Source organism: Camellia sinensis, chromosome 6 (assembly GCF_055761805.1).
Source record: "Camellia sinensis isolate YWXY chromosome 6, ASM5576180v1, whole genome shotgun sequence".
NCBI classification, from domain to species: Eukaryota; Viridiplantae; Streptophyta; class Magnoliopsida; order Ericales; family Theaceae; genus Camellia; species Camellia sinensis.
The window spans coordinates 112084961-112110818 of record NC_138966.1 but is presented as its reverse complement, the minus strand read 5'-3'; the positions used below and the strand labels follow the sequence as shown (position 1 = coordinate 112110818).

At 38.2% G+C, this 25858-nt stretch overlaps 1 pseudogene across 1 annotated transcript; it reads left to right on the top strand.

Moving 5' to 3' along the window:
* Positions 1-3124: 3124 nt before the first annotated feature.
* Positions 3125-22891, top strand: LOC145792838 (thioredoxin Y1, chloroplastic-like; annotated as a pseudogene). The gene is made up of 5 exons (XR_014332839.1): positions 3125-3504; positions 21542-21601; positions 21751-21929; positions 22443-22516; positions 22622-22891. The product of XR_014332839.1 is annotated as a thioredoxin Y1, chloroplastic-like (transcript).
* Positions 22892-25858: the final 2967 nt, after the last annotated feature.

Here is a 25858-nt window from a genome sequence, read left to right as displayed (position 1 = left end):
ATAAGAGATTGATCAGGTGCAGTGCAGGACACATTACACCATCTAAAAAATGATAGTGCTACATGCACCAATTAATGGGGCATTTCTCTAAATAAGCCAAAACACTAAATTAATTCCAAAACTAAACCTAGTTTTGAAAGAATTTCCAAAATAGGCTAAATCGCGGTTGTGAACCACGATTTCAACATATATGCACCTGTCTCGCGTAGATGGGAAATCTTAAAATCGTGGTTACAAAACGTGCTTTTGATTAAGAAATCGCGGTTACAAAACGCGCTTTTAATTAATTTTTTTTTTCTTCTGAAATCGCTGTTATGAACCACGATTTTATCCAAAAAAAAATTTCTTCTGAACTCACTGTTCTGAACTACGCTTTTATCCAAAAAAAAATTTCTTCTAAACTCGCGGTTCTGAATCACGATTTTGGCCAAAATATTTTCAAACACAAATTCATTCTGACACTATGACACACATATATATTTATTCAAATTTATTCTGACACTATGACGCTATGACAAACGTTTTCAACACGTTTTCTGTCTCTCTCACACTATGCCACACATATATATTTCGTAATAAAATTGAAACTAATATTATTTTAATATATAATTCATAATATAAATAAATTTTATTTTATAAAATTGAGACTAATATTAAATATATATAATAATAATTTATAATAGCAAATAATAATCAATTATATAATTTTTGTAAATATAAATCATTTTTATATAATTTTAGAAACAATTTTTTACAAATTAATTTGAAACAACCATACATACGGATGTATTTAACCTGTCCAAAAGTTAAAATGATAATTATTTTTTACCCTTAAATAATATTTATTTTTTATTTTTTATTTCTTAACCAAATTAATTTTTAATTTTAAAAAAAAAAATTCTAAAAATCAAACCATACTTAACCTAAAAATCTGTTGATAAGTCATTTTTTACGTTGGTAACTTATTTAATTATTTATTAATTTTACGACATTTTTACCATCTGAGGCAGGTTTGGTAACGATTTCGTTTTCAGTTTTCAATTTATATTTACAAAAATTTAAAAAACTATCATAAAAACTTGTTTGATAATTTTTTTAGTTTATAAATGGTTGTCTCAATTTGTAAATTTGAGGAAAAAATGTAAATTCAAAAAATTAGTTTTTTTGAAAAAAAAAATTAGTTTTTTTGATTAAAAAAATTATTGAGACAACCAACGTAATTATTTACAAACCAACGTAAACTCATTTTTTGAATGTAAATTCAAAAAATTAATTGAAAAAAAAAATTAATTGAAGAAAAATTTTGTTAGTAAAATTTACCAATTTTTTGAATTTATTTTTTTTCCTCAAATTTAAAAATTGAGACAACCATTTATAAACTAAAAAAATTATCAAACAAGTTTTTATGATAGTTTTTTTAAATTTTTTTAAATATAAATTGAAAACTGAAAACGAAATCGTTACCAAACCTGCCTCAGATGGTAAAAATGTCGTAAAATTAATAAATAATTAAATAAGTTACTAATGTAAAAAATGACTTATCAAAAGATTTTTAGGTTATGTATAGTTTGATTTTTAGAATTTTTTTTTAAAAATTAAAAATTAATTTGGATAAGAAATAAAAAATAAAAAATAAATATTATTTAAGGGTAAAAAATAATTATCATTTTAACTTTTGGACATGTTATATACATATGTATGTATGGTTGTTTCAATTTAATTTGTAAAAAATTATTTCTAAAATTATATAAAAATGATTTATATTTACAAAAATTATATAATTGATTATTATTTGCTATTATAAATTATTATTATATATATTTAATATTAGTCTCAATTTTATAAAATAAAATTTATTTATATTATAAATTATATATTAAAATAATATTAGTCTCAATTTTATTACAAAATATATATGTGTGGCATAGTGTGAGAGAGACAGAAAACGTGTTGAAAATGTTTGTCATAGTGCCATAGTGTTAAAATGAATTTGAATAAATATATATGTGTCATAGTGTCAGAATGAATTTGTGTTGAACATATTTTGGCCAAAATCGTGATTCAGAACCGCGAGTTTAGAAGGAATTTTTTTTGGATAAAAGCGTGGTTCAGAACAGCGAGTTCAGAAGAAAATTTTTTTTGAATAAAATCGTGATTCATAACAGCGATTTCAGAAGAAAAAAAAATTAATTAAAAGCGTGTTTTGTAACCACGATTTTAAGATTTCCTATCTACGCGAGATAGTGCTACATGCACCAATTAATATAGGAAAATGCCTGAGGCCTCGAATTTGCCTCGAATCCCATTTTTTTTTTTTTTTTTTTTTCTTTTCTTTTAATTTAAGACAGTTAGTTTTTTTTTTTTTTGGTTTTTTTTTTTCTCTTCTCTTTTGGCAAGGGTAATTTATGTATAGGGATGTGCTAAAAAATTAAACATTCTGTAAGTGAGTTGGGTTAGACTGATTGGATGATAAAATTGACTGATTAATTTTTAAAATTTTATTTTATTTTGATTGGATGATAAAATTGACTGATTAATTTTTAAAATTTTATTTTATTTTATTTATTGGGCTGTGTTATTTTATTTTATTTTTTTAAAAGGTAGTCATATGTAAGGGTGTGCCAAAAAATTAGATATTTCACACCAACTCATCGTACAAAATTATATGGAATTAATAAATTTTAACCAGCAGTGGTCAATTAATTAGGTTGGACTGGTTGAGTAATAAAATTAACTGATCAATTTGTTAATTTCATATAATTTTATACGATGAATTGGTACAGAATATCTAATTTTTTTAGTACATTCCTACACAACCACCCAAAAAAACAAAATAAATAATAAAAATAACACACAAAGTCAAAAAAAAAAAAAAAAAAGCACTTTCGAGACAAATTCGAGGCTTCGAATTCGAGGCCTCTATCACGACTGATTAATATATATATTAGTGTACTTATTGGTGTTATGCCATTATTATTGACTCTATCTATTATACAAATTTTAAATATCCAAAATTTTTAAAATTATAATACATTATCTATTAATATACTAATTAATACATTAATTGATACATATAACTTTATCATCTAAAAGATCTTAACAAGTAGAAAAGCGTTTCAATTTCACCCCGACGAGGAAAACAAAACTCAGGAATCCTAACCAACCAACTGCTTACATGAATCAGCTCTACCGTGTTATCATACTCCGATAAACACCCAATCACGGAAATATCCCCCATTTGTTCGTTGCTCTCACACTCTACCATTTTCCTCGTTCATTCTCTCTCCCTCCAGAAGAGCTTCAATGGCGATTTCTGCTGCGGCGTCCACAGTTGGGTCATTGAACTCGAGCCACTCCACCTGCTTATCTTCATCATCAGCATCATCTTCATCTGCTTCAAAGCTCTCTCTCTTGTCTTCACTGCATTTTCTTCGGCCTCTTCGTCGCATTCAAATCGGTAACAAAGGGTTCTCTTCTCGCTCGCTGCCTCGTATTCTTCCTCAGGTAGTAACTCACCAATTCCATTCGTCAAATTGTTGTTCAAATTATTCTACTTCTTTCGGGCTTGAGATTCTTGAATTGGAGCTGCCAATAATTGCTAGATGAGTTGCGAATATATTGACAACTTTAGTGGTTAATTACTTGCTAGGATAATTATATACTATTCAAGCTCTTTTTGTTTGGACTTAAAATCATATATATATATATATATATATATATATATGTATGTATAAATAAATAAAAAAATCGTATAAATTAATTTTATATGGAGAAAATATTTTTTTTTCAGCGTAACACTTGAAATAAAAATGTTTTATTATGTAAAAGAAAATTTTTGATTCTATGGCCCTATTTGGTAGAGCTGTGGGAAAGTGGTTATAGCTTATGCCTTAACAACTTATAACTTATAACTATGAACATTCTGACTTATAAATTAAACATCTCCTGCCCCACTCAAAGAATAAGCTAATTTCTGACTTACAAAAAGGTATAAGCTGCATTGTTAAGCTAAACCAAACACATCAAAATAGCTTAAATTAAGCTGAAAGCTGAAATAAGTAGCTTTTAAGCTATACCAAATAGGCACTATAAAGGATCGTTTATAATTTTTTAATGAGCTAATATATTTATTTGAAAAGGCTAAAATATGTTGAAATGATAGTGAGTAACTTATAAAATTTTAAAGGTAGGTCATTTTTAAAAGAATGATACAAAAAAAAAAAAAAATTTTAAAATGCTTTTGGATTATTTGAAATGATTAAAATGTCAAAACAAAAGAGCCTTAACTTGTAATGAAGTTTTACATTGTTTTGTTTATTCTGAAATTCTAATTGATTTTCTTTAAATTTTAAGGTTTTAGGGTTTAAATAGGTGTTCGTAGATCAATTTTGGGAGGGTCGCGTTAAGAGGTTGTGTCTCAGTATCTTAGATACCTTTTCACCATGTTAAAAAACTGGGTTAATTACATTTTAGCCCCTTGTGATTTAAAAATATACATTTAATCCCCTTGTAGTCTGTAAGTATGGAGTGACGGGCAAAAGTAATAGATTCCGTCAAAATTAACGGCAACAGCGCATTTGTAAAAATCACTGAATTAAGCGTGTGACGAAGTTGGATCCAAGAAAATGACAATTTTGCCCTTTTTCCCTTATTTTCTTCTTTAATCTTTTTTTTTTTAAGTGTTGCTATTAGTACTTACCTTTGTTCTTTGGACCCCCACATTTTCTTTATTTATTTTTATTACAATTTTGTCTTAACATCAATTTACATTTTTACCCATCTCCATCCTTCCAACCCTTAACCCTAACCCTAACCCTAACCTAACCCTCGACCTCTACCTCTACCTCTACCTCCACCTCCACCTCCACCTCCACCTCCACTCCACTCTAGCCGGCAGCCTCCCTCCCTCTCTCTCTCTTCTTCTTCTTCAGCAGATCCGACTACCGTCTTACCACCTCTCACCACTACGATCCCCTCTCATTTCTCTCTCTCTCTCTCTCTCTCTCTCTCCGTCCTTTTTTTTTTCTTCTTCTTCTTCTTCTTTTGGGTTCGTAGTCATCCCACCATCATGAACTCCTCACTGCCGGGCCGTCGAGTCCGACCATCTTTTTCTTCTAGGTTCGTGGTTGTCCCATCATTGCGAACTCCTCACCGCCGTGGCCGTTGAGTCCGACTTCGATCCCGGTCCCTAACCATCTTCTTCTTCTTCCTCACCTTCTCTCAAAACCCTAACCCTAGTCCTAGGGTTTTCAGAAATGGCAGCGGTGATTTGGGTTGCGATGAGAAGAAGAAGAAGAAGAGAAGAAGAGGAGGCAGTGGGGTGAAGAAGAAGGAAAATGGAAGAAGAAAGAGGAAGGCAACGACAGTGGTGGGACTGCCAGCAGTGAAGGCTCCGGTGGTGAGCTGCCGGAGGTGGTGGTTGGGAGTGGGGGCTAGGGTTTGGGTTTGGGATTAAGGGTATAGTTGGTACTAAGGTAGGGGTTCAAAGAAAAAATGGAGCGGTTTCATTTTGCTTGGTGGGAGTTCAAAGAAATGGGGGGGGCCAAAGTAAAAAGGTGGGGGCAAATAGTAGCCCTTTTTTTTTTCTTCTTTTATTTCCTTCCTTCCTTCCTATTCACCCTCATTCTTCCTTTCACTGCTGCTGCTGCTGCTGCTGCAGCATTGCACATTCACCTACCATCTCTTCTCTGTCATCTCCATGTCTTTCTCCTTCACTTCCTACAACAAGCTAAGACCACTGCCATTGAAACCATGGCCTCCCATGGTAGTCTCTCACACTCTCTTTCGACTGTGGCAACCACAACTACTAGTGGCTAACAAGCACCACCTCAACCAGCAACCCCCAGACCACCCAAACCACCACCACTTTCCACCATCTCTTTTCTCTACCATCATTCTCCATCTTCTCCATATCACTATAGATACACACATTTGTACATATAGGCGCACACAACAACTAAGCCATGACACAAATTGTAGTGGTGGCTACCACTAGTGACGGAATCAGAAAATTAGATCAGAAGGGACACTTATTGATTATAAATTTAATTTTTTTTTCCATAACTTATGGTAAGAAGATAATAATAATTTTTGAATTAATAATAAGTACAAAACTTAAATAAATTATTACAAAAATATTTCACATAAAATTTTATAATTAATTTCGAGTAAAATCGAAAAGAAAGTATTGCGTGTAACTAGTATATCATAAATAATGTAAAAAAGTCATATATTTACATCTTAAAATAAATTACATAATGGCAAGGTAAATCAAATTTTTACGAAATTTGAGTAAAAATGTCATATAATAGTAATATCACGTCATTATTGACATATAAAATCACCAACGAATAGTAAAGCAACATATGAAGGGTGAACTCCACATATAAATATAATTAACACTCTAGTAATTTTTACATATATATAGTGAGATTAATTATATTTGCTTATTAATAATGATGGATATTACTTTCATATTGAGATTTTTTCACAAAATTTACATACATAAAAATATAATTTGTTGTAATCACTTCATTTTCAATAAAACAATCACTATTGTTTTCATAAATTTGAAAATACCTTTGACATTTTATTCTAAATATTATTTTTGTTTAAAATTTTATATGTACACACATGTAATAAAAATAAAAAAACAAAAAAAAAAAATACAAGGGGGGCCACGTGACCCCCTAGACACCATGTGGCTCCGCCACTAGCTACCACCATGGATGCTGTGAGAGGGAAGGTGGTCGATGATCAGTAATAGGAAGGGAGATGGGCTGAGTTTGTTGGGTGATTGCAATAGTGGGTTGTTGAGTTTCTATCGGGGCATTGGGTTGGGTGCGCTTCGAGGCAAAAGACAAAGGAGTGAATGGGTTGCTGCTCCTGTACAGCTGTAGATAGCTACGGAAAAATAAGAAAGGAAAAAAAAAAATTCAGGAAATATTTTTTCTCACAAATTTTGTAATTGGCAAACATTATTAAGATAATTAGAATATGAACTTAATGAAAGCTTGGACTTGGAGGTTTTCCATTTTGTATTGCTGCTACAGTCCATTATTAATTGGCGGCAATTTGAGGCAACTATGGAGGGGCTGTTTGGATCTACTTCTACAGGGAGTTGTGGTGATGGTGGCATGAAAAAGAAAATTAGAGAGAAAAATAAGGGTACTATTAACTTTTCACCGAAAATATTAATGGAGTTAGATTTTACACTTCACACCAAACTATAAGGTGGTTATGTATATGTAGGAAATATATAACGCAGCGGATAAACAGATTCGGGCATACCTTATGTGTTAGAATTCGAAATGAAGAACCTTGTGGGTAAATCACGTGCTTCACAAGTATAAACAAAGAAACATCCAGCAATGGAGTGATACTACAATGTGAGTATCACCCACTCTAGTCATAGTGCAAAGGCTTGATTATTCTCTGATGGAAGAGAGTTAGAGAGTATGGAAAAACCTTTGGGCGTACCTTTCACATAATGTATCTGATATATTATATATATCAAATATGTAACCACCTATCCCTATCTCTTAATAGGATAGGATAGATGGAGATAGTGGATTATCCTAACAAACAGGATAAATAGGAATTCAAATTACATGGGTAATTTGATATGGGTCATGTGTCATGCCACATGGGTACCCAAATTTGGATCCAAACCCGACCCGATTTCCAACATCTCCCACTCGCACATGAGTTGGCATGACATTGCCACATCTCTATCTCAATCTGCCCAAATATTGAACAATCTCATACTAGCCAATGAACCATGCGACCTCTGAGAACACCTGCATATGGGAGCTTTATACTAGAAACTCAAATGAGCTAGCATAGGGACATCGACCCAAAAAGAATAGAAATAGTGTCTCATGTATCTAGACCCATCTAGTTGCACTGGTTCAAAAACAGCTCTAATCCCCCAAAGAGCATGTTTGACCCTCCTAAGTCCCGCATTATATTCACACTCAATTAGCATCCTATGCAGAGCGATGTGAGTTGTCGACAGTGAATATAGAGCAGAGGTGTAGAACTGGATGATCTTCGCTTCACCTTCATATCATTTAACTTGGTATTGACCGCTTTCTCAGTAATGTCCCTTAAAGCCGAATCATACATGACCGCAAGCAACATACCAAAGTAGCTGAACATCAACTCCTCATCTTATGCCATAGTCCAAGGTCACAAAAGGCACACAGGAAAAAATGACTTTTAGGACTCACACGGTGAGGAAGCAGGGATCCATTCTCTCACCTCGCTAACCGGTCGATAAGCACATGCAGTATGAATGCATGCTATAGTGGGGTAACTCTTCCAAAGAGTGATGTTCAACTCATACACCGTACATGTCTTAGTCTAGTCGCTCTTAAGTGCACAAGTTGCTTCCTAGCGTCTAACTTGAATTCTTTATTTGCTTGCCTCTCAGGCTTCAAATGAGATCTCGTATCTGGCTATCCATAACAGGCACATTATGGAAAAGTGGGTACTCACATCCATGGTCGGTCTCTTACAAGACCTCATCTTAGCTCCAACCAAGGCGACATAGATAGTGGATAATTTTAGCCTCTCTCTTGGCTCCAAATACAATAAGCCACTAGTCTCATCCTTGCTCGCTACCTAGCGCTAAGGGCGATTGCTCGTGTGAATGAGCCAATCTTGCCTGCTAACATCAAATTTATTTATTCTGTGTGTAGCAAACATAAATGTGTAATAGAAACAAATATGAATATTGATAACATAAATATCCCAAAAAAAAAGAATAAGAGTTTAACTGAATACGCATATATCACCACCTACATAGTCCTAAAATCCTAACATGAGTAAGATAAACATCTCTGGTAATGGGCTTAGTCAACGGGTCCGCAACCATGCAACTTGTAGGGATGTGCTCCAGGATCACTTCTTTCTACGCCACAATGTCTCTGATAAAGTTGAACCTCACATCAATGTGTTTGGTTCTCCCGTGATACTTAGGATCCTTAGTGTAAGCGAGTGTAACCATGCTGTTACAATGGATAGTCACAGGGTTTGGAGTGTGTGTGACAATATCTAAATGTTGAAGGAATCTCCTTAACCAAATGGCAAATGAACAAGTTATAAACTTTGCCTCCATAGTCGATAAGACGATACAGGATTGCTTCTTACTGCTCCAAGATATAGCACCATCGCTAAGCACAAAAGCATAACCTGAAGTGGACTTACACTCATCTAAGTCTCCTCCCTAGTTAGCATCACAATAGCCAACTAGACGTAGATCCGAACTTTGGTAGCAAAGTGTGTAATCTGCAGTCCCTTTAAGATATCGTAATATCCTCTTGACTGTTTTCCAATGAGCTGGTCCTAGGTTGGATTGGTAATGACTCACCAATCCAACTGCATAACAAATGTCAAGGCATGTAAACATCATAGCATACATCAAGCTTCCAATAGCATTCGAGTAGGGTACACGGGCCATCTTTTCTTTCTCTTAGGACTCATATTAAGGCTTAGGCTCTCGCCTTTCCCAACAGGAGTGTCAATGGGTTTGCAGCTTTACATCTGGAATCGCTCTAGGATAGTCTTAATGTAAGTCTCTTGAAACAAACCGAGAAGTCTCCTAGAGCGATCCCTAAGGATCTTAACACCGAGCACATAGCTTGCTTCACCCATGTCTTTCATGTCAAATGTAGAGAACAATCACTTTTTAGTGACGACTGAGAGGGAGATTAATGATATGGAATTTATGCCAGACAGATTTGGGCCGGACAGAGTTGTGCCGGACAGATTTGGGCCGGACAGAGTTTGGCCAAACAGATTTGGGCCGGGCAGAGTTGTGCCAGACAGGTGTTGGGCCGAACAGGTGTTGGGCCAAGTTGTGTGGCCCGGCCTTGATGGAAGCTGCTCGGTTAAGGCAGGGCGTTGATTGACCGAGCTGCAAGGATCCATGATTACGAAGCCGGTCAGGTGAAAAGTCCAGCGCCAGGAAAGGCAAGGTTGGACCGAGGTACCTGTTTGCTCGGCAGGTAGGTCGACCGCAGACAAGCGTAAGTAGTCTCGAGCTCGGCTTTGCCGAGATGCCGCCGAGTCCGGTCCTCATCTAAGCTTAGCTGTTGGAGTACTTGGGCATGAAGCGCAGCATGGCAGACGATGGCCGAGATGGAATTGCCCGGCTGCCGAGCTCCCAGGAGAATGGGCGGGCAGTTGGATTAGGTGATATTTAGCAAGGTTTATGCTGACAGATGGGATAGCGGAGCCACGTGTCAGGAGATGACTGGGAGTGGATATGGGGCGCAGAGGGTATATAAGCATGTCTGCGCCCCCCATACGCAGACAGACGAACACTTTGTAAGGAAATTCTTACATTCAAACACTCCTCCCTCTCTCTCTCTATCCTAAGGTGTGTGCTAACTTGATCGTCGGAGGGTTTTTCCGGCCACACACCGCCGGGTAGCTCACCGTTATTTGCTCGCAGGTGATCGGACAGAAACGGAGCTCGGAAGAAAAGAGTACGGGCTTGCCGGAATATTTGCTCCCCGTACAATTGGCGCCGTCTGTGGGAAGCTTGACAGATAAAACCTTGTCTTCCAGGCTCATCTGATTGCCGTCCATGGCGAACAACGACGAGATTTCGTTGTCCGCCATCGATGGAGCTACCCCGGAGTTCACCCGACGGAGATAAGGACATCCTGCCATCCTTCTAATGGCGAACTTGGATACGTTCACTGGAGGACAGTCAGGAGACGCGCGGGATAAGCGCGGAAGAAGTTATGGTCATTCACGAAGTCCAGACGGTCATCGGCGGCGGAGAGAATCACATGCCGACGTCTGGAACACAAGTTGAGGGACCAAGACGCTGTCATCCGACGAATGGCGGCGGAGATGGAGGAGTTGAAGCGGCATGTCAAAGGGAAGGGTATAGATGGAGTGGTAGACCACGGAGAGTGCACCCCATCCCGCCGTTCTGGTAGTCAGAGTCAGCGGCATACTCCGTCCATTTCTATTACCAGAAGTTACAAGGTTGGTGATTCCGATGTGCGTACAGAGAAGTCCAGCGCGCAAGATAGCACTTACCAGCCCTCACGTCCGGTGACGACGTCGAGATATTCCTATTCCGCTCGTTCAGAGGACTTGCGGGCAGTCTTGAAGGAACGGGCTCGCCGGCGGGAGGCTCAAAGGGTGCCGGCGTTCCAGCGGCTATCCTACAGGGTTCATGCCAGCGAGGAGGTCAGAATGCCCCCACCCCACCTAACGGCGCCACTCCTTGTAGATACAGACTTGGCGAGGCTGAGCGCCACCCCTTTTTCCCTGGAGATAGAAACAACACCGCTTCCCGCGGGCTTCCACCAGCCAAAGTTCACGCTTTATGACGGAAAGACCGATCCGTATATGCATGTAAGCCACTTCCGACAAGTCATGGCCGGACGTAGGCGAAATGACGCTCTTATGTGCCTCATCTTCCCGTCAAGTTTGGGCGAGCTGGGCTTGAAATGGTTTGAGAGGTTGCCGGAGGGGAGCATAGAAAGGTGGCAGCGGTTGGCGGAAGCCTTTGTGACGCATTTCAAAACCAACACCAAAACGCCAAAGGAAGTTGACCACCTTCTCAGTGTCAGGATGGAACCGAGCGACACTCTCAAGGCGTACAACTCCAGGTACTGGGATACCTTCAATGAGATCCTAGATTGCCCGGTCAACCTGGAAATCACCCAATATAAGCGCGGTCTCCCGCTCGGACATAGGCTGAGGGATTCGCTTACAATGAGCCAGCAGACATCCATGTGGCACCTAATGCAGCGCATCAATGAGCACATCCGAGTAGAGGATGATGCAGCGACGTCCACCATGGAGACAACCTCGATGGCAACGGGCAAGTGGGCGACTGGGTTTTAAGGAAGGTCATGGGCAACGCACTAGTGCCGGGTGAAGGCAAGCTAGGGGCAAACTAGGAAGAGCCTTACAAGATAACCGGGCAAGGGGGCATACCACTTAGAGGATTTGGATGGCAAAGGCGTACCCCGGCCATGGAATACGGCCTTATGTAATTTTTTGAGGGACTTGTTTCCCCTACACTTCTGAATGCAAATACTCTTTTTGTCAATGTAATAGAAGTGAATTACTTTTGCTGAAGAGCTTTGTTGTGTCTGAAATAATAGTGGATGAGGGGCCTACTCTTCTGTTCCAGCCGAGATGATTTACTCCGGCTGACGGGTTGATGATTTACTCAACTCTTCTGTTCCAGCCGAGATGATTTACTCCGACTGATGGGTTGATGTTTTGCTCAAATCCGAGGGTCCAGCCGAGATGATTTACTCCGGCTGAAGAGTTGATGATTTGCTCAACTGTGAGGTTCCAGCCGAGATGTTTTACTCTGGCTGAAGAGTTGATGATTTGCTCAACTGCGAGGTTTCAGTCGAGATATTTTACTCCGGCTGGCGAGTTGATGATTTGCTCAACTGTGAGGTTCCAGCCGAGATGTTTTACTCCGGCTGGCGAGTTGATGATTTGTTCAACTCCGAGGTTCCAGCTGAGATGATTTACTCCGGCTGGCGAGTTGATGATTTGTTTAACTCCGAGGTTCCAGCCGAGATGTTTTACTCCGGCTGAAGAGTTGATGATTTGCTCAACTGCGAGGTTCCAGCCGAGATGTTTTAATCCGGCTGGCGAGTTGATGATTTGTTTAACTTCGAAGTTCCAGCCGAGCTAATGTTGCTCGCCAAAAAGGAAGTCGCGGAGCGGATGTTGCTCACCTTCTTTGGAGTTCCTTGGCCGAGCTGTTCTTGTCCGCCAAGAAAGAAATGGCGGAGTGGACCTTGCTCGCTTCCTCGGAGTTCCTTGACCGAGTTGATGTTGCTCGCCAAGAAACAAGTCGCGGAGCGGACGTTGCTCGCCGACCTTGGAAGTTCCTTGCCGAGCTGATGTTGCTCGCCAAAAAGGAAGTCGCGGAGCGGACCTTTCTCGCCAAGAAGGAAGTCGCGGAGCGGACCTTGCTCGCCTTCCTCGGAGTTCCTTGACCGAGCTGATGTTGCTCGCCAAGAAGCACGTCGTGGAGCGGACCTTGCTCGCCGACCTTGGAAGTTCCTTGCCGAGCTGTTGTTGCTCGCCAAGAAGCAAGTCGCGGAGCGGACCTTGCTCGCCGACCTTGGAAGTTCCTTGCCGAGCTAATGTTGCTCGCCAAGAAGCAAGTCGCGAAGCGGACCTTGCTCGCCTTCCTCGGAGTTCCTTGACCGAGTTGATGTTGCTCGCCAAGAAGCAAGTCGCGGAGCGGACCTTGCTCGCCGACCTTGGAAGTTCCTTGCCGAGCTGATGTTGCTCGCCAAGAAGGAAGTCGCGGAGCGGACCTTGCTCGCCTTCCTCGGAGTTCCTTGACCGAGCTGATGTTGCTCGCCAAGAAGCACGTCGCGGAGCGGACCTTGCTCGCCGACCTTGGAAGTTCCTTGCCGAGCTGTTGTTGCTCGCCAAGAAGCAAGTCGCGGAGCGGACCTTGCTCGCCGACCTTGGAAGTTCCTTGCCGAGCTGTTGTTGCTCGCCAAGAAGGAAGTCGCGGAGCGGACCTTGCTCGCCTCCCTCGGAGTTCCTTGACCGAGCTGATGTTGTTCGCCAAGAAGCACGTCGCGGAGCGGACCTTGCTCGTCGACCTTGGAAGTTCCTTGTCGAGCTGTTGTTGCTCGCCAAGAAGCACGTCGCGGAGCGGACCTTGCTCGTCGACCTTGGAAGTTCCTTGTCGAGCTGTTGTTGCTCGCCAAGAAGCAAGTTGCGGAGCGGACCTTGCTCGCCGACCTTGGAAGTTCCTTGCCGAGCTGATGTTGCTCGCTAAGAAGGAAGTCGCGGAGCGGACCTTGCTCGCCTTCCTCGGAGTTCCTTGACCGAGCTGATGTTGCTCGCCAAGAAGCAAGTCGCGGAGCGGACCTTGCTCGCCGACCTTGGAAGTTCCTTGCCGAGCTGATGTTGCTCGCCAAAAAGGAAGTCGCGGAGCGGATCTTGCTCGCCTTTCTTGGAATTCCTTGGCCGAGCTGATGTTGCTCGCCAAGAAGCAAGTCGCGGAGCGGACGTTGCTCGCCTTCCTTGGAGTTCCTTGCTGAGCTGATGTTGCTCGCCAAGAAGCAAGTCGCGGAGCGGACCTTGCTCGTCGACCTTGGAAGTTCCTTGCCGAGCTGATGTTGCTCGCCAAGAAGGAAGTCGCGAAGCGGACCTTGCTCGCCTTCCTTGGAGTTCCTTGGCCGAGCTGATGTTGCTCGCCAAGAAGGAAGTCGCGGAGCGGACCTTGCTCGCCTTCCTTGGAGTTCCTTGCCGAGCTGATGTTGCTCGCCAAGAAGGAAGTCGCGGAGCGAACCTTGCTCGCCTTCCTTGGAGTTCCTTGCAGAGCTGATGTTGCTCGTCTTCTTTGGAGTTCCTTGGCCGAGCTGATCTTGCTCGCCAAGAAGGAAGTCATGGAGCGGACCTTGCTCGCCTTCTTAGTGCGGTCACCATCTTGCATACTGAGGACCGAGGAAGTATTACCCCGGTCAGGATAGGTAATCCCAGTCACGCTTCAGCGGACGGGATTAAGGGGCAATTGAGAGGGAGATTAATGATATGGAATTTATGCCAGACAGATTTGGGCCGGACAGAGTTGTGCCGGACAGATTTGGGCCGGACAGAGTTTGGCCAAACAGATTTGGGCCGGGCAGAGTTGTGCCAGACAGGTGTTGGGCCGAACAGGTGTTGGGCCAAGTTGTGTGGCCCGGCCTTGATGGAAGCTGCTCGGTTAAGGCAAGGCGTTGATTGACCGAGCTGCAAGGATCCATGATTACGAAGCCGGTCAGGTGAAAAGTCCAGCGCCAGGAAAGGCAAGGTTGGACTGAGGTACCTGTTTGCTCGGCAGGTAGGTCGACCGCAGACAAGCGTAAGTAGTCTCGAGCTCGGCTTTGCCGAGATGCCGCCGAGTCCGGTTCTCATCTAAGCTTAGCTGTTGGAGTACTTGGGCATGAAGCGCAGCATGGCAGATGATGGCCGAGATGGAATTGCCCGGCTGCCGAGCTCCCAGGAGAATGGGCGGGCAGTTGGATTAGGTGATATTTAGCAAGGTTTATGCTGACAGATGGGATAGCGGAGCCACGTGTCAGGAGATGACTGGGAGTGGATATGGGGCGCAGAGGGTATATAAGCATGTCTGCGCCCCCCATACGCAGACAGACGAACACTTTGTAAGGAAATTCTTACATTCAAACACTCCTCCCTCTCTCTCTCTATCCTAAGGTGTGTGCTAACTTGATCGTCGGAGGGTTTTTCCGGCCACACACCGCCGGGTAGCTCACCGTTATTTGCTCGCAGGTGATCGGACAGAAACGGAGCTCGGAAGAAAAGAGTACGGGCTTGCCGGAATATTTGCTCCCCGTACAACGACAATCATCTCCTTGTCATTTCCAGCCAATAAAATGTCATCTACATATAATGAAAATATCATAAAAATGTCCTTGGACTGCTTGACGTACACACAGTGATCTTCATCATCGTAAACCCATTACAAACAATGGCTCGATGAAATCTCATATTCCACTGTCTGGATGATTGCTTTAAGCCATGAATAGATTGATGAAGCTTGCAAACTTTGCACTCCTAACCTATTGCCACAAAACACTCTGATTGATCCATATAGATCTCTTCATCCAATTCTCCATTGAGAAATACAGTCTTAACGTCCATCTGATGTAGCTCTAAGTCCAACTGAGCTACAATGGCTAGAATTAGGTGAATAGAGGCAAACCTCACAATTGGTGAAAAGGTTTCCTCATAGTCCACACCCTCTGATTGGGTGTAGCCTTTCGCCACTAGACGAGCCTTATACCTTTCTATGGAACCATCCGCCTTGCACTTGATTTTGAGAACCCATTTGTTCCCAATAGCCTTGCGCCCTGCGGCAAATCAACCAAGTCCTAGACATGATTTTTTTTCATAGACTATTTCTTCATCCATTGCAGCACTCCATTCTTTACTAGCAGGGGATGAGAGAGCCTCTTTGAGATTCTTAGGCTCCATCTCATCACTCGGAGCAATCATGAATGCTTCCCCTTTAGTCTCAAAACGGCGACGGGGTATAGCTCCACATTTGCTTCTACGTAGTTGAGAGTCTTGAGAATCCTCATTCATTGGATCTAATCCATGAGTAGGAAAATCGCTCCCACTGTCCCTAGGAGTTTGAGGAATTATTTCCTCATTCTCTACTAGACTACTAGGTGAGCCTTCATATAGATCCTCCATTTCATAGAGCTATACATCTCTAGTTACCTCATCTCTGCTAGGGAAATCCTCCTCTAGGAAATCCACATCTCGTGACTTAATTTCAATCTCACTTCCATCCGGATGCTTCTGGATGCTCCCTAATAAAACACAGTCCTTAGAATGCTCACTATAGCGAATGAAGATACACTTCTTTCCTCTAGGGCCCAACTTCCAAAACTTATGAGAAGCGTTGTGTATGTAAGCTACCGAACCCCAAGGCCGCAAATTACCCATATTAGGCTTTTCGCCAGTCCACATCTCATCTGGAGTGGAAGGAACTAATTTGGAAGGCACACGGTAAGGATGTAGGCAGCAGTCAACAAAACATCTCCTTAATAAGAAATGGAAAGATTAGCTTGCACCATCATAGATCTAACCATGTCAAGCAATGTGCGATTCCTTCTCTCTGCTACATCATTTTGATGCGGAGTCCCATGAATTGTTAATTGCCTGATAATTTTTTTTTCCTCACAGAGCACTTTAAATTGCTCAGATAGATACTCGCGTCCCCGGTCAGTCCTTAAAGCCTTAATGCTCTTGTCTAATTGATTCTCAACCTCATTAACGTACCATCTAAAGCAATCCAATGCTTCTGACTTGTGAGAAATCAAATATACATGGCCAAAATGCGTGCAGTCATCTATAAATGTGATAAAATAAGGGACTCCATGCCTTGCCCTTACATTCATCGGTCCACATATATTAAAATGAATAAGCTGTAATGGGATAGATGCCCTTTTGGCTTTCCCAAATGGTTTTCTTGTTACGTTTCCAGCGAGACATTGCTCACAAGTAGGCAAAGTGACTCTAGCGAGTGGGCCTAAAAGGCCTTCTCTAGCCAATCTAGTTATCCTGTCTTGCCCTACGTGGCCTAATCTAGCATGCCATCTCATAGAATCATTATCACAAGTAGATGCAATATTAGAAACAGAGCCATTGGCATTATTATTAAAACTAGATTCATCCACATCCAAAACTAAGAAACCATCCAAAAGATAACCAAAATCATAAAAAATTGTGCCCAAATAAATGCTAATACTATTATTCTCAATACAAAAGCTAAAACCAAAGCTCATCATGCTAATAACTGAAATTAAGTTTTGCCGAACATCCGGAGCATAAAGAACATCATGAAGATACAACGTGCACCCTTGTTGCATTCCTAGCTTGTATGTGCCAATGCCAAGCACCTCCACACTGGACTCGTTCCCTACGTAAACTTTTCTGCTTACAACAGGTACTCGGCAATCTTCAACAAACCCTACTCTGTTCCTCGTGATGTGGTCAGTTGCTCCTGAGTCTACAACCTACAAATGAGGAGAATGAGCAATTAATGCTTGACTAGAAACAAAGCAATGAATGCGAGAAATTAAGTAAGGGAATACATTCTTCTATTCAGGACAATCTCGAGCGAAGTGTTTTTCCTTGTTACAGTTAAAGTATGTCAGTTTAGCCTTTACCTTGCCCATACGCTTAAAATTTCTTGCTCGTACGCTTAAAATTTCTAGCGCCATTGGGCTTTAGCTTAGTTGCTTTTTGCTTCTTAAGAACACCCTTTGCTTTTCCACGCTTGAACTGAGACGTCCTACGTGAGCTCAACTCAATCACCATAGCAGAACTATCAGACTTAGTCGTCTCTAGGCGCTCAGCCTCTAGCTCCAAATGACCCGATATGTCCTTCAATGTTTTCACTCTCATTATGCATTATGTTCTGCTTCATATGCTCCCAAGAATATAGCAGAGAGTGAATCACAGCTTGAACTTGTTGCTCTTGAGTCAAATTGCGCTCAGCTGTATCAAGCTCACGTATCATGGCTGACATGACCCTCAAATGCTGCTTTATAGAATGATGCGTCTTTTTCTGATAAGAGTCAAACTTCATAGTCAACCCACGTAGCTTTGCCAAAGAGGTGATACCAAATTTTTGCTTGAGAGCTTCCCACATCTCAAATGTAGTCTGGCAATGCTCAAACTCACTAATCAAGTCGTTGTGCATGCTGCTCAACATGGTAAGCGCGCACACCGATCTTTGTTACGCCAAGTCTGATAGACTTCAAGATCACGACGATGTTGAGATGTATTGCTCGGCTTAGGCTCAACCATCACTTGGTCAAGTTTGTTCAAAACTTCTTGCTCATTGAGGAGATATTGGATCTTACGGCGTCATATGTCATAGTTATCGCCATCCAATTTTTTTCCCTTAGTCAAGTCTGCCACAACTGTCTTAGCTGCCATTGCTACATATAGAGTAAAAGAAGAACAAGTGCGCAGGGGATATTAATGTTAACAACACAAAATTATTTTGCAGCAAAAAAAAAAACTTAAATTACACATCTCAAAATCGAAAATTTGCTATGCTCGTAATCATCTCTTGTACCTTTGGTGACAATTATCAAAACTTAATTTAATTTCGTGCGCAAATTTATTTTTTATTTTTATTTTATTTTATTTATTTATTTTTTTTTTTCGGAAGATAACTCCTAGAATCTTCTCATTCGAACAACCTCCCACTACTTATGGCATGTCTAAAGCATGATAATTAGTCTAATTCCATATAATAGCATCTTAATATAAATTTACAATCAACGCATGTTATGTTTCATTTAATAATAGAATTTGAATAAAATAAAAAACTAATCATGCTATTCTAATCCTAACATATTACAAACTCTGGGCAAAAAACAACAATATGCTGTGTTTAATGTTCAGATTATGCCATAACAGAAAGTACATAACTTCTGGAATTTTCATCACTTTTAAATAATTAATAAACACACTTAAAATCAGAAATAAATATTCCTAAATTTTGGACAGTGCAACAATCATTCTAGTAAATAGTAAACCAATACAGTAGTCTACAGTAAAAATTTCAGCTTTAGAAACTTAGTCATGCAACTCCAGAAGCATTTTAAAGTAGAAATAATGAATTATTACCTCAGTAAAAATATTTTTATTTTCATAAAATTTTGAAACTTTTACAGTAGATACAAAAATTTAATTCTAAGTTCAACGGTACCAACCACACTAAAAACAAAGCTATAACGTATTACTTATGACCATTTAAAGCAATTCAAGATTTTAAAAAAAACAAACAAGGTCTTACCAACAAGCAGCCAAGCTGGCGCGAAAAACAGCACGGCACGGCGCAACGTGCATGGCGTGAGCGTGGGCAGCATGCGTGGACAGCGCGCATGGTGCGTGCGAGCAGGTGGTGACGCGTGTGAGCGTTGACGGCGTCATTTGGCGAGTGAAACACACGCGCCGCCTTCCAGAGTGATTTCTGGTCTAATTTTGGTACTGCTAAACTTGATTTTCCAAAATAAAAACAATGGTGGTCTCAAAATAGACATTTGATAAATACAAATTTTAGGATGTATCACACTCTTGAGACTGGAAGTACAGAAGTTCTGCACTTCATCTTCTGTAAGGGTTTGAGTTTTCTCATCAACCGTAAGTCCAAATCTAACAAATAATATATGGTTTCGAAGGTCTCAAAACAAGGATTCTAGATATGTAAGATTTGTAGACTGAAATTAAAGCATGTAAAACAATCATGCAAACAAAGTTTCAAGAATATAAAATGGGTCTCCGTTTTTTTTAAAATCTAACCGTCTGATTTTAATGAAACTTTGCAAATATGTTCTACAACATATGTGAATTTCAGGTTGATCGGAGAAAGTTCGAAAAAACATTAATTTTCATGCATATATCATATATACATATATATATAGTTATATACATATTTTAATGCACAAAAATAAGCACGAAAATACCCTATGCAGCTCTGATATTAATGTAGGAAATGTATAACGCAGCGGATAAACAGATTCGAGCATGCCTTATGTGTTAGAATCCGAAAGGAAAAATTTTGTGGGTAAATCACGTGCTTCACAAGTACGAACAAAGAAGCACCTAGCAATGGAGTGATATTATAGTGTGAGTATCACCCACTCTAGTCACAGTGCAAAGGCTTGATTATTCTTTGATGGGAGAGAGTTAGAGAGAGAGTATGGAAAAACCTTATGGGGTACCTTTCACATATTGTATCTGATATATTATATATATCAAATATGTAACCACCCATCCCTATCTCCTAATAGGATAGGATAGATGGAGATAGTGGGTTACCCTAACAAACAGGATAAACAGGAATATGGGTCATGGGTCATGCCACATGGATACCCAAATCCGGGTCCAAAACTCGACCAGATTTCCAACAGTATATATGTCTAAATTATAAGGAGGTAATGTGTTTTTCGATTAAATCATAAGGGAGTAAAATCTAGTTAACCCTAAAAGATTCATCCACTATAGGGATTGCTATATGGAGGAAAGTGACAGTATGGTATTGTATTGCTGGAACAAAACATACATATTGAATTATTTATCTGCTAAGGCTTTGTTTGTTTCGGAAATTTTTTTTAGTAGAGAATATTTTTCTGTGTTTGGTAGTGGTGGTGGTGGAGGTGGAGGTGGAGGTGGTGGTGGTGGTGGTGGTGGAGGTGGAGGTGGTGGTGGTGGTGGCAATGGCCGTGGTGTGGTGGTGGAGGTGATGGTGGTGGTAGTAGTGTAGTGACATTTATAAGACTTTAGTCTGGAGTTTTTTTTAAAGTGAAAAATATTTTCTACCCAAATAAACTTGCTTTTAGTTGACTTTCGTTTTCCGCCTAAACAAACAGGGGTAAATGCCTATGGGAAAAAATAGATAAAATATTATGTTTGTTATTTGCTGTGTTCTTTTTGAATTTACTGGCCTTGCTCAATGAAGTGTTCAGATTGTTATAAACGGACCCACCATTTTGGTCATTCATGAACAAATCTAATTCATTCCTTGTAATTCCATGTGCCTTGTGTTTAAAAGAGATAAAGAAAAGTTTGTAATCTTTATTCTTCTATAGTGCTGTTGAGACTGCAGGGGATTTAAATGTTTTAGTTTTTTGGGCGGGTGGGTGGGAGGAAGCCTTTTTCTCCCAGGCCTAGAAAAAATTATCTGCCCAAAAGTGCATGGACAAAGAGACAGAAAAAGGCAGTGTTTTGCTGTGGTGCAAGTCAATCCACAGCTTTCATTTGCACCATAGCACATGCCTACTTGTACCTCCATGTTTTTGCAGAGTTATTCCTACTTCTTTCCACTGAACTGCAATTCCCCCTTGAATTGAACCATAGCAGGACAGTTGAAATTGGCTTTTATGCATACTTCTGTGATTTGTCTCCATATTTTCCATGTTTAGGTATTGCCTGATTACTAGTTTCAAATATTTCATGAACCAATGCGTGATTTGTACATTTCGCCAATTAGGTTGAAGTGAAGAATCAAACATTTTCTTCCTTAGATGATTTGCTGGCAAATTCTGACATGGTAAACTCCTTTTTCATTGGCGTACTTGTGCATAGCCTTGTGTTGTGGGCAGATGTTACAAATTCATGTTTCTCTTAGAGAAGATGCTAGATTTGTCAACTACACTACTGACTAGGATCAAAGAGAGTTAATGTGAGTTCTTGCTGCAGGTGTGGTCCTTGTCAATTCATGGCTCCTATTCTGAGTGAAGTTGGTGCTTTAATGGAAGATAAGATCCAGGTGGTGAAAATTGATACTGAGAAGTACCCCGAGTATTGCTGACAAACACAGAATAGAGGCATTGCCTACTTTCATTGTATTCAAGGATGGAGAACCCTATGATCACTTTGTAAGTGGAACTCTCAATTCTATTTCTTTCGGTGCCAGTCTTATACTTGCCAAGATTCGTAGGTTGGTCTGTACAATATCATATCGGACTTGCTGTTTTTCTCTTGCACATGCCTGAGGAGGAGTAATGCTATAAATATAAAATGATTGCCACTTACAAAGTAATTGCAGATTTCACAAATGCTTGGAAGTTGGAAGATAAAATTGTGATGACCTTTTTGAGCATATCTACGCATTGTGTTTAACTTGATTGTTTCTTGATTCTACTGAAATTTGCCTCAATGAATTTTGGGGATTACAAATGTTAGTTCCTTAGAAAGGGAGATCTCGTACTCAATATAAATTTTCAAATTGTTGACAATTTTCTTCTGCATTTATGCCGTGTGTCCTAAAGCTACTAGTGGGCTGCATCATCAGCACCATCATCTGCTAGGGATCTTGTATTTTATTTTGCTCTACTTTTGGATCTAGAGTTAATATTTCGCTGTGATCATTTCTGTTTATTAACTTGCAGGAGGGGGCTTTGATTGCAAATCAGCTCATTGGATGCATTGAGTCGGCATTACAAGTTAAGCAGTAATTTCTTTGGTGAGCCCTTTTTTCCCTCTCATTCTTGCGGTTATCTTTTTCAAAAGCAACTCGCTCTTGAGAGACCCTTGAGGAGCTTCTTTTTTTTTTTTTTTTTTTGCACAGGTTAGACTGGGAAAATCGTGATCAAGCATATTCAATTGGAATACTGAGCTGCTAGAAAGAAGACAAAAAACATGCTCATTCCCTCTCCTCCATCCCTACGTAGCTGGCATTGTGCCTTAGAAATGCGATAGTGTTTGTTCATGTTCTGGATTATGTCAATCAAGTCAAACAAACTTGATAACCAATTGTTTAAAGTCTCTGAATTTTCATAGCCATTGACAATATTATACAAGTTCAATGAGAAAGATAATGATTTATACTTTCTGATAATTGCAAAATGAGCACATTCTACTTTTGGCATGGTGGAGGCAATGGTGGAGCCAGAATTTTGATTCAAAGGGGACACTATTGAGTTGAAATCTTAACAAAAATCATAATCAAACTGCTTAATTTTTATTTGATGGTAGGAATAAAAAACACTATAATGCAAATGTTACATTTAAATATAAACCTGAGCTAATCAATCTTAATTATTTTTTATTTTTACTTTGATTTTATATATGATGATCATATGGTTTGAAAAATAATCACATGCCTTATAAAATATGAAAACAAAATTATATTAGTTGCACACACAAAACAGAGGTAGATAGGAATAAAAAAGAAAAGAAATGAGAGAGAAGGTGAATAACAAATATAAAGACACTGATATATATCACTTATTTTTTTAACAGTTTTGAATCATTGAATTGCATAGTAATATATTATTAGTTGTTGTTAATTGTGTAATAAGTATTTCTAAGTAAAGAAACTAATTATGAATATTCATATAATAGGTGATATAACAAAAAATTCAATGACATATAATAAGTATTTCTCTAATATAGAAAATTGTTGACAAATAGTAATATATTAAACAAGTTTTTTGTCATTATCAATCACAATATTGAAAATTTTTACAAAAATATTACATATAAATTTTTACGATTGACTTCAAGAAAAATTAAAAAAAAAAACTAATATTATTTGTAAGTAGTGTATTATGGACAATATAAAAAAAAGTTAAATATAATTTTTAAAATAAATTATATAATGATAAAGTAATTTTTTATATACAAAATTTGAGTAAAAATTTAATATAATAGTAATACCACGTACATGTGATATTATCAATCAATAGTAAAGAAACACATGGAGGATATTATCAATCAATAGTAAAGAAACACATGGAGGATAAACTTCACATGCAAAATGTAACTAACAATCCAATAAATTTCATATCTTCATTGAGATTAATTATATTTACATGTCAATAATGATAGACATCACCATTATATTGAAATTTTTATAAATGATAATATGACTTATCATAATCTCTTTATTTTTAATCAAAACAACAATTATTATTCTCATTATTTTAAAAATGTCATTGACAATTCACGCTAAATAATATTTTTATAAATTTTTTTATTTAAAATATTTTCCTTCCGTTTGAAAAAAAAAAAAAAATTCCAAACCTAGTGGGGCACGTGACCCCCTAAGCCCGATATGCCTCCGCCACTGGGTGTAGGAGTTAACTTACGGTATTTATACCTGCCAATGCCATGTTTAAATCTTGAATTTATTAAAATAAAGAAAAATGAAACACCAATTGTCCTGACCTAAATTTCCAATGGGCCTGTAGAAAGCATTCAAATTAAAACCATCTCTTTCTAATAAACTATTGGACTGTGACTACTAGGCCCCAATCCAGTTTAAATTCGAAGATTGCTCAGGCAGGCCACCGGGACCCTTTGGTGGGTCTGGAAGTTGGATTAATGAGGCTTGACCCAGTTTTCTAAAACTTTCTTGGCCTTTAATTGATGCCTTGACCAAGCTGGCCCAATGTCATCCCTGTCTACTTCAGTTGTCAGTAATGTTGCGATGATCAAATTTGAATATTATCTAACTAGTGTAAAACCTGTGCTATGAACGGGTAAGTAATAAAATGTAATAAATAATATTATTATGATATTAATTTAGATAAGTATTTAAATAATGAATTTGAGTAATTTCACTATGTTTATATAAATATGTAGGACAAATTAATTTTTTTGAAATACACTCCATCGAATAAATTCAATTGAAAATGAAGAACAAAAGTGAAATTCTAATCTAAGATAAAGATATAATAAAAAAAATTAAGTTTAAATTTGAAGATGAATGTAGAAAGAGAAAATTAGATAAATTTTTTAACAAAAATAAATTCAACTAAAAATTAATATCGAGAGTGGATATTGTAAATATAAGATAAATATAAAAAAATCAAACTTAAATTTAAGGATGAACTATAAGAATATAGAAAGAGAAAATTAATTAAATTTTAGAAAAAATGAGGTAGAGAGAAATTCAGTAAATATCAAATGAAGATTGAAAAAAAAAATCAAATTGAAATTCAAAAATTCAAGAATAAAATAAGATAAATCTTTTAAAAAAATCTAATATAACTCTAATAATAGAATAATAGTAGAGGCTAGTAATTTAAAAATTGGATAAGAGTGAAATGTCACCTATAATTTTTTACAATTTGCAAAAAAAAATTAAAAATAAATAAAAAAATAAAAATTGAGGTGTAGTAAGTTAAAAATTAGATAAGAGTCAAATGGCAACTATAATTTTTTTAAATTTAAATTTTGTGTAGTTAAAAAATAAGTATTTATGATATCTTATTATACAAATTTTAACTCTATTTTGTGTCTACTACTAATAATTTTTAACAATTTTTGTATTCTAAAGCTACTTAATTAAAAAAGAAAAAATTATGGGATCACCTTTTTATTTCTTAATTTTGTTTTGTGTCAATAAACTATAAATTTCAAAAAAATTTGTATTCTAAAACTACGTAAAAAAAATAGCATCACTCTTCTTTTTAAAATCTTAGTTAGTTTCGTTTTAACTTTGTTTTGTCTCAATAACCTATAAATTTTAGCAATTTTTGTATTATGAAACTACTAAATAAAATAAATAAATAAATAAATCACTTTTCTTTTTAAAATATTAATTAGTTTTATTTTTATTTTGTGTTAAGAGCTGGTAAAGTAGCATTGGTAGTTTTATGCACAAGTATAAATAAATAATCAAAAAATAGTTTTAAAATTAAATAATAATATAAAATTTATTTAAAATATGTAGTAAAAATGATTTATAATCAATTAAATTTTACTCATTTTTATCATAGTTACGCATAAATGACTTGTATATTTATTGTATATTTATGCTAAAGTGACCTTCACCTAATCATTAAAAACTGTCTTAGTC